The 13,229-nt window shown below is 47.2% G+C and overlaps 1 pseudogene; it reads right to left on the bottom strand.

The window, feature by feature from the left end:
- Window positions 1–12,927, bottom strand: part of LOC118888963 — a 31,476-nt pseudogene extending 18,549 nt beyond the window's left edge.
- Window positions 12,928–13,229: the final 302 nt, after the last annotated feature.

Here is a 13,229-nt window from a genome sequence, read left to right as displayed (position 1 = left end):
ATCTCTTGTAATTGTTCCACAATCCTTGGTTACTCTTTTCTTTTTTAAAAATTATTTTGTTTTCTCTTTGCTTTTTAGTTTGAGGGGTTTCTATCAACGTATATCTTTAATTTCATTGAGTCTTTCCTTGGCCATGTGCAGTCTACTGGTGAGCCTATCAGTGGTATTCTTCATGTCAGTTACGATGTTTTTGATTTCTCACATTTCCTTTTGATGCTTTCCTACAGTTTCCGTCTCTCTACGTACATTACCTACTATTCTTGCATGTTGTTCACTTTTTCCATTAGAGGCCTAGCGTATGAATCATAAGTCTTCTAAAATCCTAGTCTGATATTCCAAATTATCTCCTATATCTGAGTGTGGATAATTTACTTGCTTTGTTTAATCAGACTGTGCTTTTCTGCCTTTTAGCATATCTTATAATTTTTTGTTGAAGGCTGGACTTAATGTATTGGATAATAGGAACCGATTTAAAGGGCCTTTAGCATGAGAGTTTGTGTTGATCTGCATAAGAGTTATGTCGTGTTTACTGTTTGCTCTTACTGTAGGTGCCTGAGATTTCAATTTCCTTGAGTGTTCTTGTTGTCTTTGGTTTTCCCTAGGAACACCTTCATAAGTAGTCTAAGCCTTGCAGTTCTTTCAGCAGTAATCCTCTGGTATTATTTTGGAACCTTGTTAATGCAGTGGTAAGGTGTACGGGAAGTGTTCTATAATCCTGTGATTAGCTCTCCATGTTTTAGTGGCTCTGTGCCCCTGGGCTATTGCCTTCACAAATGCTTCTCAGCTTTTATCCCCCCTGTTATGTGACATAGGAAGTCTGGAGGGGGCTGGAGTTAGGATTTTCCCTTCATCCAAGGTAGTTGGTTTAGGAAAGTACACAGAACAGAAACATCTGGGCCTGTGTTTCAAAATGGTTACTTTTTCCTAGGTGTATTTCAAAAGGGTTTATGTCCCCCTCGTGCCAGAAACATGAGGAAATTTTTCTTGGATCTTTACCGTGAAAACCTGTTAGGACCCCAGAAGGTAAAACTCACAGAAGTGTGCAGGCTCCCCTAAGACTAGGCTCCTAGGAGTTTTGGGCTCTGAAGCTTGTCACACATAGCCTCCAGTGTTGCATCAAGTACAATGTAAATTTTTCTACTCCTTCCTGGATCCAGGACTTTCCGCTCCCCGTGAGCTGTGATTCCCTGTATTTGCCTGCATCTTCAGTTTTGAAGCATTGGTTTTCCCTGTAACTTCAATTCTCTGATGGATCTAAGAAGAGTTGTTGATTTTCAGTTTGTTCAGCTTTTTGTCATTGTGAGGATGGGAGTGATGACTTCCAAGATGTTCACGTGGCAGAGCAGGAAAATTTTTGTCAAATAGTAGAGATGGTACCATATATCCGTGTCTTGTTTCTTATTTTATTGGGAATTCTGATAACATTCCACATTTAAATATGCTTAATATGTATAGATTTTACAGAAGCGAAATTCCCTACTAATGTAAGTTTGGGAAAAGTTATTACCATGGACTGGTGTAAAATTTTTATCAAAGGCCCTTTCTTTACCCCTGCATATAATTAAATTGTGATATTGTGATTTATACTAGGAAATATATATTTGGTCTTCGTCCCCAGAGCTGCTAAAACTGTTGGGGTTTCCTAAGTGAAAAGAGCAAGAAAGGTGAAAGGAGTGTTTCATGTTACTGGTAACAAGCCCCTTTCAACCACACCCGAGTTTATGTTAACGAGGTGACTTTTGGAAAGCCCCTAAGGGTGGGGGGCTGCCTGGGGGACCCACCATGTGATCAGGGGCTAGGAACTTTCAGTCCTACCCTCTGACCTCTGAGGGAAGAAGGGCTGGAGATTGACTTAATTACCAGTGGCCAATGATTTAATTAATCATGCCTGTGTAATGAAGCCTCCATAAGAATCCTAACCAAAATGGTCTGGAGAGCTTCCAGTTTGCTGAACGCATGTAGGTGCTATGAGGGTGATGCAGCTGGAGAGGGCATGAGAGCTCCACACCCCTTCCCCACACCTCACTCTAAGCATCTCTTCCATTTGGCTGTTAGGGAGTCACATCCTTTTATAATCATCCAGTAATCTAGTAAGTACACTGTTTCCTTGAGTTCTCTGAGCCATTTTAGAAAATTACCAAACCCAGGGAGGGGGTTGTGGGAGCCCCCAATTTATAGCCAGTCAGTCAGAATTATGGGAGACCTGGGTTTGGATTAAGTGTAGGGCAATCTTGTGGGAATGAGCCCTTACCTTGTGGGATCTGATGCTAACTGCAGGTAGATACTGTCAGAATTGAATGGAATTGTAGGATACTCAGCTGGTGGTAGAGAGTTGGTTTGTGCGAGCAAAACAAAACAAAACAAAAAACCCATACATTTGGTGTCAATAGGCTTGAGAATAGAAGTGTAGAGACAAATATTCTTTCCCTTTAGAAATGCATTTTCTCCTTTCTCTGTTAATGCAGTGATTTCCAACTGTCAGTATTTTCTAATATGATATCTTTGTGTTCCTCAGTCATAGCCCATTTCTTCATTTAATCACATGGTTATGTGTGAGTATCCTTTTATTGGGGCATTCTTATCTGGACTTTGTATCGAGGAGGGCTACCCTATTAAAATGGTTGATCCGTTTTCTATCTTTCTGTATGGTTTGGAAGAATTCAAATAAGATGGTGATTAGTTTTTCCCTGATCATTTGGTGTGAGGGGGCTCCAAACCTGGATTGTCCTGGAACATTTGGATGGTGCTCTGGGTTTGGACTACATTTTCAGTGTAGTGATTTATAGTTTGCTAAAAATTGTTCCATTTTACTTGGGTTTTCAAATTTAAAGGCATGATATTTATAATAAAAACAATCATATACAACATTACAGAGAATAAAATAATGAACCCAATATACCTGGAACTCAGCATCAAGAATCCTCAATAATTGTAGGAAACAGCTTGTTCAGATTAAGGCTTATTGATTTACCAGTTTGTTTATTGGCAAGTTCACTCCTGAGACAAAGCTGTGTGCTTCCATTAGGAGATACATAGTGTCTGTTTTCTGCTTCCTGGTGGTATTGACAGTTGGTGAGGATCTTCACCCTTATCCATTAATCCATTAGGGGCTGTAGAATGGTAATTCTCTCGTTCTATCTGATTCTATCATTCCATTGATTTTATATACATACATATACCTATATATTATATTTTTTATATGTATAGTGGGATCAATCAATCTATTGATTGTATTCTATATAATATTAAAAAAGGTAACTCATTTTTATATATATCCACATAACATTTTAAAGTGAATAATGCAGTGGCATTATTGCATTCACAATGTTGTACAATCACCGCCTCTATCTTGTTCCAAACATATTCCTCATTCCAAAAGGTAACTGCTACCCGAAAACTGGGTTTGCCTCTTGGTGGGTGTCGAGTCAAATACACAGCCAAGTCGAAGAGCAGGAGAAGGAAGGATTTATTACTTGCAGCAAGGAAGGAGAACCCTGGGGATCTTTCCCAAAGCAGTGTTTCCCTGGACAGCAGAACTGGGGAAGTTTTAAGCTAAGGGTACATGCATATTCATGAAGGGGCTTGAGCAGAGGAGAATTCAGCATAGAGTTGGGGCAAAGGTCAACAGAGTCCAAGCTTTATAGGGGTTTGAAGTCACAAGGGTCAGAAAAGATTACCGTCACCATTCCTTAGGTTCCAGTGGATCTGGTGGTGGTTGATCCTTCGAGGGGCGTTTGAATTCTGCAGAACAGCTGAAGATTGTGCTTCAGGCTAATCTTTACCCTTGAAAAGACTGAGTGTCTTAACAACTGATTTATTACCTTTGCTACTGTTACTACTCCTGCCTGATAACAGTCTTTTGTTGCTGCATTCTTCTATTCCCTTAAGATCAGTATTACGGAGGTCTGTTCAAGGGCAAACATTGTCTCCAGGCTTAGATCACAAAATGGCTTAGGCCAAAAATGGCTTCTCTTATGTCAAGAAAGCCATGCCTGGTTCTCTTTCTCCAGGGACCGCCTACCCTATCTGCTTACATAACCTCTTACCCTTCAAAAAGTTACTTCTCATTCATACCTCTCCCTAGCCCCAGGCAACCATCAATCTGCTTTCTGTCTCTATGAATTTGCTTATCCTGGATAATTCATGTAAATGGTGTCATATAATATGTGACCTTTTGTTTCTGACTCCTTTCATTTATCATTTATCATAATGTCTCCAAGGTTCATCCATGGTCTCTCAGTTATCCGTACTTCATTCCTTTTTATGACTGAATAATATACCATTGTAAGACTGTACCACATTTTGTTTATCCGTTCATTCAGTGATGGAAATTTTGGGTTGTTTGCATTTTTTGGCTTTTATGAATAATGCTTCTTTGAATATTTGGGTCAAAGATTTGTTTGAATACAATTTTTAAGTTATTTTGGTTATATACCTAGGAATGGAATTGCTGGGTCATACGGTAATTCTTTGTTTAAATTTGAGGAGCTACCAAACTGTTTTCCAAAGAGGCTGAACCATTTTACATTCTTACCAGCAATGTATGAGGGATCCAATTTCTTCATATCCTCGCAAACACTTGTTATTTTCCATTTTTATAACCAACCTAGTGAAATGGTATCCCACTGTGTTTTTTTTTTGTATACATTTCCCTAATGACTAATGATATTGAGCATCTTTTCATGTACTGTTTGGCCACTGGTATATCCTCTTTGTAGAAATGTCTATTCAGGTCCTCATCTCCAACTTCTGAGGGAGGCTTTGGATATTGACCTCCTAGGTAAGCTCACTCATTGGCGTATTTATTCAGAGGCCAGTCTCAACACACCATTAACAGATTCCAGAGTTGGACTTGAGGGCGCACTGGGGAAGTCTCAGGAGAAAGGAGCTCTAACGTGGGAAAGTGCTGGAGCTGAACACACGTGCTGGGACCAGGGCAGGCAGCTTTCAAGGGACCCTGGAGCGAGGGGCAGGAGGACTCTAGATAAATGAAGCCCACAGACAATCCCCAAATTATGGTTTATTCTTATATTAACCTTCCTTCATCAGGACTGTTTATAGTACTTTGGCTACAGGGTTTTTTGTTTGCTTGCTTGCTTTTTTTTTTTAAATTGCCTGAAATACAGTTTGAAGTAGTGAGGAGACAAGTGAATTAAAGGATACTAGGTCTGCCTCAGGCTGGGAAGAGTGGAACAGTGTGGCCTCTAGACGAATTCAGACCAAGGGTCTATTCCCAGCTCTGTCACGAGTCTTGTGAACTTGAGAAAATTGCAAGTTCATCATCTGCAAAGTGAGTCTGATAAGCCCTATCTTGTAGAGCTATTGTAATATACGTGATGTTTGTAAAGCACTTGCAACAATGGTCTTTCAAGAATGGCATTTATTACTACGATAGCTATGACCCCAGACCATAATACCAACTCTTTGGGATTTTTTTCTTTAATCTCATGAGATGTCAGAAAATACGCAGCACCTTTGGAACGAACAAAACTGCTTAGACAGTAAAACTATGTAAAATTTCCTCATTTGTAAATATGTCATTTGAGTGTAGAGGAATCTCTCCCAGCTGGATGCTACTCAGAGGTTCTAGAATTTGCGTCAAGGACCAACAACTTCCCTCCCAGGTGCCTTTTCATCCAGACCACCCCTATTTTCATTATAATTTCACCACCACCAAAAATGTAGCCTTCATTTGGAGTTCCCCAGATTACACTTAAGATAAGTAGTAGAACATCCCTTTAATGGAGTGGCCTCTGGCCCTTTGACCCCAGTGCAAAGAGTGCTATCACAGTGGCTTCTTGACATCGCACTTCAAGGAAGTATCATCCTTGTTTCTCAGAAACTCCCTGGAGGCGATGGGATTAAAACACCTAGTTTGTGCACTGTGTTCACCTGCACTGGGACAGGAACACAGAACCCATTTTATTCCTGCCCTGGGTGGAGAGTCTCTCTGTTTTACCCACAATCCCAAAGTAAAAATTCAGGGTAATCTTCCATTCCAGTCTTCAGTCTCTCAACTCTGAGGCCCACCATCTAAGGGTCCCATCCTCCCCCGCCACAATTCACTCAGCCTCATTTAGCCCACCATCCCGCCTAACTTAAAATCACCTCCTCAAGGGACCTGCAGTGTCCCAAAGCGCCAAAAACTTCCTTGCTTCAGAGCATTTACATTTGACTGCTCTCATCTGGAACATCCTCTCTTTTTCACCCCTTGTTTTAACTTGTCATTTATTTAGGTCTTAGAGTGTGTCTCACCATCTTCTTGATATGGCGGCAGCTCCTAGGCTCTAAAGTTCTATGGACAGTGGCTCAGTCTTCTTTTTCTTACCATCCCCAGTTCTGCCATGGAGCCTTCCAAAGAGTAGATGCTCAATTAATGGTTGGGAATAAGAGTGGCAACGATAAGGAGGTCTACTTTATTATTGTTTAATTTCTCTCACAATCTTGAATAATCTAAGAAAACATCTTTCAGTTTTACAAAAAGAAGCACTAAAAGAATAAACCAAACCAAAAATGTACCACCATTTACTCTTTTTCTTTTCTTATTTACTGGACCCACATTATTTAACTGCCGAGTCTATTCACAGTTCCATGGAAATCCCTCTTCCATTGCTGTGTTTTCTTGTTCGAGGTCATAAAAAAAATGGAAGGTTTCTAAATTTGTTTTATAAAATATCAAAACTTTAACTTGTACCTGATAAAAGTAATGAATGTGTGATCCATACTGTCACCAACAGAATGGCGATTTCCTTGGTTCTTGCCCTCCCAAAGAGGAAGAATTCAATCGAGAGGCGTAGAGCAGTTTTAAGTAGCAAGAGTTCAGTTAAGCAGAGCAAAAGTACACTCCCGAGAAAGCAGGAGAGCGGGCTGTCTGGAAACCAGAAGCAGCCCCGCAATGGGGTAGGGCCGTGTTTTGTAGAGTGGTGGTCCCTCCCTGTGTCCTGTGTTATTTGACTGACAAATCGATTGACAGCTTTAGGTTATGTAACTTTCCTGCTAGTATGCAGGCACTTACCCATAAGCACCCGAGCAGAACCCATGGGGTGGGGCGGGGAAGCAAAAGCCGCAATGCTAAATTATTACAAATGAGGCATAATGAACCCTGGGTTACCTTGAGTCACCTTCTCGGTCTTGGTGCGCCTGCGTCAACCTGTGCTGGCGGTTTTGTCTTGCTTGGTCCTGGTATGGCTGGAAACCTAGCAGTGGTCCTTGACCACGAGAGGGAGGATCTCTGGGCATGCTCCAACCACCGGTGTCCAGGTAGGGGAGGGAAAGACGAACCGTCCAGGATGGGGCAGGCCCGCTCATCTGTGACTCGCTATCCTCATCTTGGCTCTGGGCACCCTCTTCAGATCCTGGGCATGAAACCCCTGCATCACGGCAGCTAGTGGCTGGGACTCCCTGAGGCTCCCGGCGAGCGCCAGCAGCACGGGAGCTCGGGGGAGTACCCCGAGAAACAGAAGCGGGGGAGGAGGGCGACTCTTCTATCTCTGCTGCCGCCGCCTCAGTGGCCTGGGCACCCTTGAGACTCTGAGTCTCCCCCCGGGCCTGGTGGCGTCTCTCGCGGGCACGGCGCTTCCGCTTCTGGCCCCGAGGCACGATGACACAGGTCAGGGCCAGCAGGCGAGAGTGTGGGCAGGAAGGCAGGCAATGAGGGCACCTGGGGGAGGGACAAGGAGATGCTGTGAGCACCTTCAGCGGGGAGATTCCTCCCTGGCTTTAACCAAGGCCGCCTCTGCAGGGTCCTTGAGGGCACTGCTCGAGGACCCACAGGGCTCCCGTTCTCCTGCTCCGCCTGTCCCCTGAGACCCCTGTGGAGGACGGTAGAGTGAGCCTTGGGCTACAGGCTGCCAGCCTACCTGAGTGTCCCTGGGGTGACAGAAGGGGCTGCCAGTGGGACCTTCCGCGTTCTAGGGCGGGGAGTCTGCTCAGTTCATCTTCAGGATCTTTAGGTGGACGGCAGCCAGGGCCTGGGCTTCCTCCTCTCTGTTGCTCTGCAGTTGACACCTCAGTGGTCCCGGGGACCCATGAGGAGGAAGTGAGGGGTCCCCCAGCTCACCGCCCCGACAGGGGGAACACAGTGCTGACAGCTCTGTGGAGTCCTTTCTATCCTGGGATCACTGGGTCCTCAGTCCCTATTCAGTGCTCTCAGTTGGCTTCACGTAGGGCCTGGGACCCACCCTTCTGCCCTCTAATGGCTTTACCTTCAGGCTAAGGATCTCACCTCCCTTAGACCTGATGTAAGGGAGCCTCGGCCCGACTGCCCTGTCCTGAGCCTTCAAGTGCTGAAAGCAGGGGCAAGGCTAGACTCTTTGTCGTCCCCACAGCTCAGGGGGTGGGGCATGTTCCCCTTAGTCGTCACTCAGCGTTCTCAGTTTGACTCCTGGGAAGGCCTGTGGCTCCTCTCTCTTTGCCTGAGGACATGTGCTCGTAGAAGGGCCCACAGCTCTCTGAGACCCAACAGAAGGAAGTGAGGGTAGCCTGATTTCCCACATCTACCTGTGGTCTCTGAAGGCAGAAAGCTGTGGCAGGCAAATCCAGGCCTTATTATGGTTGGCCGCACCAGTCCTCACTCAGGCTCCTCCGTTTGACTCCTGGGAAGACCTATAATTTCTCGCTCTCTTCACCTATTAACTGTCCTCACTTCTCTGTCACCCTGGGAGGAGTTAAGGGTTGCCTCTGCTCGGCCTGACATCTATCCAGGCGTCTCCCAGGACTGACGGCAGGGGAGAGATGATGTGCTGCCCCCATTGTTATGGTTTTCCTGCTCCACTCCAGCCTTAGGTCCTCACCCCAACTCCTAGCACAACCTGGAAATTTCCCCTATGCTGAGTCAGCCAGCCTCAGAGCAAAGTCCTCACCACCCTGAGTCCCCAGAAGTAGAAGTCACAGTAGGCCACATGCAGCCACAGCTCTCTCTGAGGGGCTTCTGAGGACTAACAGCAGAGGGCAAGATTCTCCGGGCTCCACTCTTCTGGGGTTTGTGACCTCAATAGTCCTCACTGTGCCAGGATCTGGGACTCTTCCCTCTACTGACCTGAGTCCTCCAGAGCTGGAAGCAAGTGGGTGACACATCGAACTACCCCTGCCTGGGGCTTCCCAGGGCCGAAAGGGTGGTGGGGCTCTGTGTTCCTCTCTCTTTTCGGTTGGGCGTTCCCCTTGGTCCTCACTCAGAGTCCTTACACTGACTCTTCCCGTGACCTAGAGAGGCCTGTCCTCTCATACTACAGCCTTTAATTCCCTGAGACCACCTAGGAGGATGTGAGGGTTGCCTCACGTGGGCATGACTGCCTGTGGTCACTCATGGCCGACAGTAAGGGAGGGATTCTGTGGCGTCCCCACTTTTATGATTTGGGTGGTTCCCTCAGTCCTCATGGTCCTCTGCTCGACTCTTGGCAGGACCTGGAACTCCTCCCTGTGCGAACGTGAGGCTGGCCCCTGAGACCAAGTGCCTCATCTACCGGAGATGCTCTAAAAGGAAACGTGTGGGGCGCATCATGCCAACATTCCTGGATTTGCCGAGGGGAAGTATCCAGTGGCAGGGCTCTGTTCTAGGTGGAGTCCCTTTATCCTCATTTAGAGTCACTAGATTTCCAGTCTCTACTGAGTGAGGCTGTTCCCAACAGACCAAGGCCCTCGCCTCCCTGAGACCACTCCCAGTGGAAAGAGGGGGCACGTCAGCCAGAAAGCTTTGTCCTGGGCCGCCTGGGGCTGACATCAGGGGTGGGACTCTGCATTCTCCTCTGTTCTGGAGTGAGTGGTCCCCTTGCTCCTCATTCAGGGTCCTCATCGTGATGCCTGACCAGACCCAGGACTCCTCCCTCCACTCCCCTGAAGCTGTGCTCCTCAGAACAAAGGTGTTACCTTCTTGGAAATTTGGAATTGGAAGTCACGATGAACCAGATCTGTCCAAAGCTGTTGGGGTCTTCTGAGGAGCAGGATTTTACAAGGCCCCACTCTTCTGGAGTCAGTGGCCCCTCAGTCCTAACTCACGTTTCTTACCTTGACTTCAGGTAGCATATGGGACTCCAGCCTCCCTGCTGACTGTCTGCCTGCCAGCCTCAGGCCAAGGCTTTCACCTTCCTGAGACACCAGAAGGGGAGGTAAGAGACCTATTCCCTGGCTACCCCTGCCGGGGGCCTCTGTGTGGTCCCCTTTGTTATGGGGAGTCCACTCATCAGCACCCAGTGTCCTCACCCTGAATCAAATTAAGGCCTGTTAGGATCCCCTACTTGGGCAGGATTGGAGATGCTGCCACAAGACCAAGGAACTCGCCTCCCTGAGAACCTCTCCACCCTTGCCCCGGAGGAAAAGAAGGGGTACCTTCAGACACACAGCTCTGCCCATGGCCACACAAGGGAGAAAGCAGGGTACACTTTGTGGGGCCCCCTTCTCTTCTAAGGTCCTCACCTTGAATAACTATCAGAGGCTGGGACTCCTCCCTCCACTGACCTGAGGACACAGCTCTTAAACCAAGGCTTTTATGTCCCTGAGAAACTTGAAGAGTAAATGAGGAGATGCTGATCTTTTCAGGTTATCTGGCATTGCATATGCAGAAGACCCCATTGTCACCGAATATTTTTTTTTATTCATACCATTCACTTATTCAGCGTTACTATTACTGTGTTCCAAAACAGTGCTTTGGGAACAGGGCCCCTTTTATCCCATGAGATACATTTTGGAGTGGTGAGAAGAAAAATGAATTAAAAGACATAAGGTCTGGCTTAGGCTGGGAGGAGTGGAAGAGTGTAGGCTCTAGACTATTCCCGACCAGGGGACTAGACCCAGCAAGGTCACTTAATCAGTCTTGTGAACTTGAGAAATTTGCAAGTTATTCACCTATAAAGGGAGTCTGCCAAATCCTATCCTGCATGAATGTTGGAATGTTATGTACTACATATAAAGCAGTGGCATACTCATTAAGAAATATTGGGTTTTTGATGAATGGCAGTTATGATATGATTATTATGAACCCCCAAAATACCACCCTCCCATCAGAGTTTATTTTTAACCCAGTAGGTAGCAGAGAATATGCAGTGCACTAGGACAAAAGAAACAAATACAAATGAGAAAGTTTAAAAGAAATAAGGCAAACCACGAATTAAATACCTTTTACTCTATGTTTTCTCCATTTTTTGTTTCTAAATATTTTCTGTGGTCGTCTTTCAGGTTTCCATGAAAATCTCTATTGCAGTGCCATGTTTTCTACTTGTGGATCATACAGAAAATATAGATGGTTCGTGAATTTCTTTTACATATACCAAAACTGTAACTTTAGAACTCTTTAAACAGCAATAAATATGCAAGCAATGTCATGCACGAATTCATATTCTTAAGAAAACACACTATCTATTACAAGATAAAAACATTTGAAAAAACCTAAATAAGTCAATAAATAAGGTATAGAGGTTACTAGTTTAAAACAGGAAGATAAATAAGATCTATACTTTGTTCCCTCCACCCCTACTACTCTGCACTACTTAGGAGCTTGACTGCTCCCTTCCAAAACAAAGTGAACAAACTGCCCGCGGCCTCCCTCCCTAGATGTGGGAGGAGCTGCGGGGCCTTGGCCCTGGAAGTGCACTGCTCTCGGCCACAGCTGCAGCCCTGGCCGCGGCTCTCACTCCTGCTCTCTCTTCCTCATCTTGCAGAGCCTCCTCATAGAGATCTGGGAAGGCACTGGGGACGGTACCAGCGATCTTGGCCACAAACTCCAGCACTTTCATCTTGCTGGTTTCAGCGTGTGCTCTCGGGCCCCACAGGAACTCATAGCGCGGAGGATCGCTGTTGGGCACCTGGCGGTACGTCACGTACTTCTGCTGCACGAAATCTTCGCTGATGAGCCTCCTGGGCTCCCCAAAGATCGAGTGCCTCCTCCCAGCATACAAACCCACCTCATTGAGGAATTCCCAGATCTCCTCCTTGGTGGCATGGTTGCCCTTCATTAAGATCATGCCCAGGAGGGCTTCCCTGGTGGCGCAGTGGTTGAGAATCTGCCTGCCAATGCAGGGGACATGGGTTCGAGCCCTGGTCTGGGAAGATCCCACATGCCGCGGAGCAACTGGGCCCATGAGCCACAATTACTGAGCCTGTGCGTCTGGAGCCTGTGCTCGGCAACAAGAGAGGCCGCGATAGTGAGAGGCCCGCGCACCGCGATGAAGAGGGGCTCTCGCTTGCCACAACTAGAGAAAGCCCTCACACAGAAACAAAGACCCAACACAGCCATAAATAAATAAATAAATAAATAAATAATTTAAAAAAAAAAAAAAAAAAAAAGATCATGCCCAGGAGAATCATCAGGAGACCGGACGTGGGCAGCCCCTACTCATCACTCGGACTTTCCTCGCTGGGGAGGGCCAGCTTGCTGATGAGGGCGTAGGAGTGACGGCTGGGGTCGACTTCCTTCAGCTCGAGGCCAAAGACCAGCTCCATGTACTCAGAGGCTCTCCTGAGGATCTCAGGGAAGTGCTTCGTGTACTTCTTGCTGACAGCCTTCAGCATTTCTGCCTGCCGGATGGGCTCGTTCAGCTTGTACTTCTCCAGCAGGACCTGCACCAACATGCTGGCCTTCGTGGACAGAGGATCTGTGCAAGTGCTGTGAGTGGAAGGTGCTGCCTGGGAGGTACTTGCACTTTCCTCATCTTGGCTCGCCCGGGCACCCTCTTCATATCCTGGGCAGGAAACCCCTGCATCACGAGAGCTAGTGGCTGGGGCTCCCTGAGGCTCCCGGCGAGCGCCAGCAGCACGGGAGCTCGGGGGAGTACCCTGAGAAACAGAAGCGGGGGAGGAGGGCGACTCTTCTATCTCTGCTGCCGCCGCCGCTGTCGCCGCCTCAGTGGCCTGGGCACCCTTGAGACTCTGAGTCTCCCCCCGGGCCTGGTGACGTTTCTCGCGGGCACGGCGCTTGCTCTTCTGGCCCCGAGGCATGATGACACAGGTCAGGGCCAGCAGGCGGGAGTGTGGGCAGGAAGGCAGGCAATGAGGGCACCTGGGGGAGGGACAAGGAGATGCTGTGAGCACCTTCAGCGGGGAGATTCCTCCCTGGCTTTAACCAAGGCCGCCTCTGCAGGGTCCTTGAGGGCACTGCTCGAGGACCCACAGGGCTCCCGTTCTCCTGCTCCGCCTGTCCCCTGAGACCCCTGTGGAGGACGGTAGAGTGAGCCTTGGGGCACAGCCAGCCAGCCCTGCCTGGGCGGTACAGGGGTGACAGTGGGGGCTGGCAGGGGAGG

The sequence above is a fragment of the Balaenoptera musculus genome, chromosome X (assembly GCF_009873245.2).
Source record: "Balaenoptera musculus isolate JJ_BM4_2016_0621 chromosome X, mBalMus1.pri.v3, whole genome shotgun sequence".
Lineage (NCBI taxonomy): Eukaryota > Metazoa > Chordata > Mammalia > Artiodactyla > Balaenopteridae > Balaenoptera > Balaenoptera musculus.
Note: the sequence above shows the minus strand (reverse complement) of the source record. Positions and strands in the feature narration are given on the sequence as shown.